Source organism: Bubalus bubalis, chromosome 14 (genome assembly GCF_019923935.1).
Source record: "Bubalus bubalis isolate 160015118507 breed Murrah chromosome 14, NDDB_SH_1, whole genome shotgun sequence".
Classification (NCBI taxonomy): domain Eukaryota; kingdom Metazoa; phylum Chordata; class Mammalia; order Artiodactyla; family Bovidae; genus Bubalus; species Bubalus bubalis.
Genome location: NC_059170.1, coordinates 36,213,410 through 36,219,672, shown reverse-complemented (window position 1 = coordinate 36,219,672; position 6,263 = coordinate 36,213,410).

The window sequence follows — 6,263 nt, the reverse complement described above, 5'->3', positions numbered from 1 at the left end:
GACGTATTCTAATGAGTTCTTGTTAGAATATTTTAATCTGTGAATCCCAGTCTTTATTCAATGCCAAACATGGCATTCTCTCTTGAGTAACACTTTTGCACTATTTTCTCTATTTTTTACTGTCTCTCTTTTGCTTTCTTTGGGTTTGTATTGTTGTTTCTATGTTCCTTAATACAGGCCTTTTGTCTGGAATGCTCTTTTCACCAAGCCCTCTCTTTTCCTCCAAGGTTTAACTCAAATAACTCTTCCCTTGTAACTTCTTTCGATCCCCAATTGGATATACCTGGTTCTCCTAGCATATAAAATTGTAAACCCCCTGAGGCCAGGAAGATGTGTTCTGTTTCTTTGTATTTTTCAAAATCCTAGCACAGTGCAGAACACAGGTAGTACATGACATGTTGGTTGGCTGATTTTGATACATGAAAAAGGTAGGAGGTCATCAAAGAGTTGGAAAACAGAACTCAGGTTCAGGGGGAAAGGATGGTGAATATGGGGCATTTTCCTTGGATAATACACTGCCTGTATGCAGACATAAATTATTGAGCAAATGGCAACCACAATTTCAGAAACAATAGCTGATCGTTTCCATTGTGTAACAGCCACTGTGCAAATCACTTTAATTTGTTGTTTTGATTCATGCTTGCCAAAAATTGTTGCTGCCATCTGGTTCTGGAAGCTAGAAGTGTCAATGTCAGGGTGGACAGCATGAGTGGTTTTCTCAAAACTAGGTAGGAAAATTGAGACTACTAATTTCCAAGTTAGCTTTGTTTTTGGGTAAGAGGGAGGGAATGTGGGAAGGACAGGCCATGCAAGATGGCAGTCACCTATACTATCCCTCCAGAACTGTCTTTTTTTTTTTTAATTTTATTTTATTTTTAAACTTTACATAATTGTATTAGTTTTGCCAAATATCAAAATGAATCCGCCACAGGTATACATGTGTTCCCCATCCTGAACCCTCCTCCCTCCAAGTAGCACGCCGTGATCATATAGTGGTTAGTACTCTGCGTTGTGGCCGCGGCAACCTCGGTTCGAATCCGAGTCATGGCATATGACTGTAGTCCAGAACTGTCTTAACATGTCAACCTAAGCTGCCACACCCTTCTAAGAGGTTCTTATATAAAGGTCAATATTATACCTTGATTACATCCTCCTGAAAGATATGTTGAAATCTTAACCCCTAGTATCCAGTGGAAACAGTGTCAGACTTTATTTTTGGGGGTTCCAAAATCACTGCAGATGGTGACCGCGGCCATGAAATTAAAAGATGCTTACTCCTTGGAAGGAAAGTTATGACCAACCTAGATAGCATATTCAAAAGCAGAGACATTACTTTGCCAACAAAGGTCCATCTAGTCAAGGCTATGGTTTTTCCAGTGGTCATGTATGGATGTGAGAGTTGGACTGTGAAGAAGGCTGAGCACTGAAGAATTGATGCTTTTGAACTGTGGTATTGGAGAAGACTGTTGAGAGTCCCTTGGACTGCAAGGAGATCCAACCAGTCCATTCTGAAGGAGATCAGCCCTGGGATTTCTTTGGAAGGAATGATGCTGAAGCTGAAACTCCAGTACTTTGGCCACCTCCTGCGAAGAGTTGACTCATTGGAAAAGACTCTGATGCTGGGAGGGATTGGGGGCAGGAGGAGAAGGGGATGACAGAGGATGAGATGGCTGGATGGCATAACTGACTCGATGGACGTGAGTCTGAGTGAACTCCAGGAGTTGGTGATGGACAGGGAGGCCTGGCGTGCTGTGATTCATGGGGTCGCAAAGAGTCGGACACGACTGAGTGACTGAACTGAACTGAGTACCTGTAATTTAGAATTAGATATAGGACCTTTGCAGATGTAATCAAGATAAGATGAGGCTATTAGAGTGGGTTCTAATCCAATATAGCTGTTGTTATTATAAGAAGAGGGAAATTTGGACACAGAAACACACACAGATGGTGGATGGTCATGTGAAGATGCAGTGATGCTGCCACAAGCCAAGGAACACCTGGGGCTACTAGGAGCTTGAAGAGGCAGGGAACGATCCTCGTCTAGAGCCTTTCAAGGGATCATGGTGTTGTTTTGGACTTCTAGCCTCCAGAAATGTGAGAGAACAAATTTCCATGTTTTAAGCCATCTAGTTTGTGGTACTTTGTTACAGCAGCCTTAGTAACATAATATAGTTAAGTGACTCTCAGCATTGACTGGTATTTGGAAATACCTGGAGAGCTCATAGATAGCACAAATGCCTGCCCCTATCCTGGCCAATAAAATTTCCATGGTTTTAGCTTTGCCCTGGGTATTTTCAAAATGCCCTCGTCCCTTCTCTTCTTCCTCCAAGTAATTCTAAAGTGCAGTCAAGGCCAAGAACCACCAATAAGGTCATCATTCTTTGTACCCCACATCCTTGTTTCTCGTGTGTGGGCACTTCTGACCCACATGTAGGTATGATCTGGTCTTTGAAGTACAAGGATTCTGTACTACAAGAACATCCTATACAGGGAAAATTATGTTCTGACGTAATCAAATCTTCTGTTGGGGAATTTAAATGTAAGGTATAAAAACAGGAGAGAGGAGCACACAGCAGGAGAAGCCTCACTAAGCAGAAGACACAAGGAAGCAGAAGGTATGGGGCAGAGTGGTATGGGGAGAGTAGGGGAGGAGGTAAATAGAAAAGCAGAGAAGGAGGTGTTGAGCCCAAGCTGGGAAGAGCTCCTGAGCTGTAGGGTTCTCAGAGTTGCCAGCAGATAACCAGCTGCACTGCTGGCCCCGAGAGTAGAGAATGCGCCCCTCTCAACCACCTTGTTATTCTGTGGCTCTGCGGACCAGCATCAGCATCACCTGGGAGCTCCTTAGAAATGCAGGATATTGAATCCTTACCTGGACTTCCTGACTCAGGAACTTCACTTTTCCAAAATACTCAGGTGATTTATTTGCTCATCTCTGTCAAGTACGGCTATTGTATCAGGCCAGGCTGTGTGGCTCTGATGTTGTTTTCTGGGCTGTTTTTTTTACTCCCTGCTTCTCTTTTTAAAAAACCAAATCCCCAGAAGGAACCTGAGTGTGACTCCACTTCTTGCAACATGAAAGATCTCCCATGGAAGGGAAAAATAATTTTCTGTGTAAGAGCTCTGTAAAGTTGGAGAGATTTTGAAAATGAATCTGGGCTTAGAAATTGCTGCAGACTGCCTTTGTTTAGCTCTATGGATATCTTTAGTTCAGTGGCTCTCAAAGTGTAATCCCTGGACCAGCAGCTTCAGTATCATTTGAGAATGTGTTATAAATGCAAATTCTCAAGTCCCACCACAGACCTACTGAAGCAGACACAGGAGGTGGGGCCCAGCCATCTGGGATTTAAGAAACCTCCAGGGGATGCTGGTCACACTTGCCATTAAGAACAGTCACTTGAGTTTCCTGGTTTTATAACACTCAGTCACTCATCTTCAAAACTACTGGGCAAAGATCACATCCAATCCATTGATAAAAATACTGGTGAGATAGCCGTTTGTGATAATCCCAAACTAAAAGTGACTCAAATGCCCCACAATGCAGAATGAGCTACAGATGAAATACTGAATGAAAGCAGCCAGACACAAAATAGTACATCATTATTAAGAGCTATCTTAATGTCTATCTTCCTATTTATTTCTTCATGTAGAATTTATTAAACATCTTCTATGTGTCAGATACTACACTAGAGAATCCATGATAAGATATCTGATCACAAAAGCAGATAATTAAACATGAATATTTTGTTATGACAGAAGATTAAGAGGTGATATGAGAGTGACATCAGGATATCTGACCCTAATCAAAGGATCAGAAAAGATCTTCCTAAGGAAATACTATAAACACTGAGAAGATGTGGAACAGATCATATTCAAGGAATGCTAAATACAGTATGGTTAGACCATAAAGTATGACAGAGGGAAGAGATGAGGACAGAAGGGTAAGCCAAGATCCAATCACAGGATTGTTAAGAAGACGTTTAAAGAATATGGGCTTAATCTTCAGGGGAATGGGAATCCATCAACACAATCATTTTTGTAGTTTAAGATTATTCTGCCTATGGTAGAGAATCCATTGAGTAAAATAAAACTGGAGCAAGAGAGACAAATTATATAATTTGGGGTGGGGATAATGCTGGCCTGAACTAAAGTGGTGACAGTAGGAATGGAGAGGATAGATCCCAGGTACACTTATTAGTTGGAAGAAATAGGATTTGGGGACTAAATGTGAAGAACGAGGTGGAGAGAAATGTCAAGATTTATTCATAACCTCCTAAATTATTACAGATTTCATTTTGACAATCAATATACTTTCATCACATGCTCTGTTGTATTGTCATGAATCCACTTCACATGTATATGTTTAGTTTTTATAGAACACCCCGAAAATTATGAGAAGGGAGACTCATCTAACATTCATTCTGTGTCCTCTCATAATATGCTTAACTTTGAATCATTATAATAAATGAGTAAGCAAATGAGAAATAAACTGAAAAAATAAAAGAGTACATATTGTATGATTCCACTTATGTAAAATACAAGCACAGGCTCAAGAAACCTCTGTTGTGATGCTTTGCACATGATGCTTCACCTCCCTGGGAAACTGTCCCCACCCCAGTCTGCCAGCCTGCTCTTCTCTGTCTAAATCCTACTCATCCTGTTGTTCTTGGCTTAACCATACCTTCTTAGTTGCCTTTCTCTCTCACCTTATTCAGAAGTCACCTTCGAAGGAGAAGTTCCTGGAAGGAGACATGAGGAGGACTTTTGGGGGAACTGGTAACCTTCTGTTTCTTGCTGTAAGGGCTCATGATGTTGGTGCATTCATTTTGTAAAAGATGTACACTTAGCATTTGTGCACTTTTATGTATCTATGTTATTATATATTTTCTTTTTTGTTGTTATTATATATTTTCATAAAATATTTTAAAAATACTGGTGGGTTGTTGTAAGGTGCTTGAGTCCTAATATGATTTTCCTATAGCCCATTTTTTATAGTCTATAATTTGGTGTTTTGGTCCAATCTATTGTTTTCAATGCATGGGCTCAGGCACGTTAGTAGCCCACATGGTTGTATGAATTAATCTCCAAAACTGTGCTTGGAACAGAGTATTAACACTTGAAAATGATTAGAAGTTTGTGAAAGTATTCTAAAATGCAGCTTGCTAATGTTTCTGAGTAAAGTTCTGAGATACAATTTATTTTTTGATCTGTAAACATCACCCAATTGTTTTTACTGAAATAGTGATTTTATTTTTTTTGGTGATCAGGGGGCTTTAAAATCATTTGTGGAATTCTTTGAAAGAGGAAATATTTGTGTGATTGTTTATTCTCCACAAGCCCATTCAGTAAACACGTGGGCAGAGCTTCTGAGGAAGTAATCTTACTGAGTAAGGTGGCTATCTAGGAGATTTTATAAACTCATAATGAAGACATTTACAAATCATTGCACCTTCTTTTCAAAGAGTACAAATACTTATTAAGTATGCACAGCCTAACCTGCATTTTAGATAAGTATTAATAATCAGAAAGAGGGAGGAACAGAAAAATGTATCAACATAATCAGTGTTTATTTAAACCCAAGATGACATGGTGCAGCCCGACTGCTGTTATAATATACAAGGTAGTTGAATAAAGGATAATAAGAAAGCTAACCCTTTCGATAGTTGGAGGACTTGGTTTTATTTTCATTACTCAGATTGAGGTTTAATGGAAAATTCTGTCACGACTCTATCCAAATGAGATTCTGGGGTTTGAAGTAGAAGGAACATTCCACTTTCTCTTGGAATCTGCTTCTTTGCCATGTATATGAAATGAATCCCAGAGGGGCTGAGTGGCCTGCCCAATGCCACACACTTGGTTATTGCATGGTTAGCTGAACTCAGACTATGAAGTTGTTTTTCTGGCCTTTTCCCAGGATAAGCTGAAAGCCCTGCAGAGACGTGGTCCTGGTGGAGAGGGAAGAGAAGTGATGGGAGTCCATCATGTACTCAAGGTAGAGTACATCATGAGAAACACTGGGCTGGAAGAAGCACAAGCTGGAATCAAGATTGCTGGAAGAAATGTCAATAACCTCAGATATGCAGATGACACCACCCTATGGCAGAAAGTGAAGAGGAACTAAAAAGTCTCTTGATGAAAGTGAAAGAGGAGAGTGAAAAAGTTGGCTTAAAGCTCAACATTCAGAAAATGAAGATCATGGCATCTGGCCCCATCACTTCATGGGAAATAGATGGGGAAACAGTGGAAACAGTGTCAGACTTTATTTT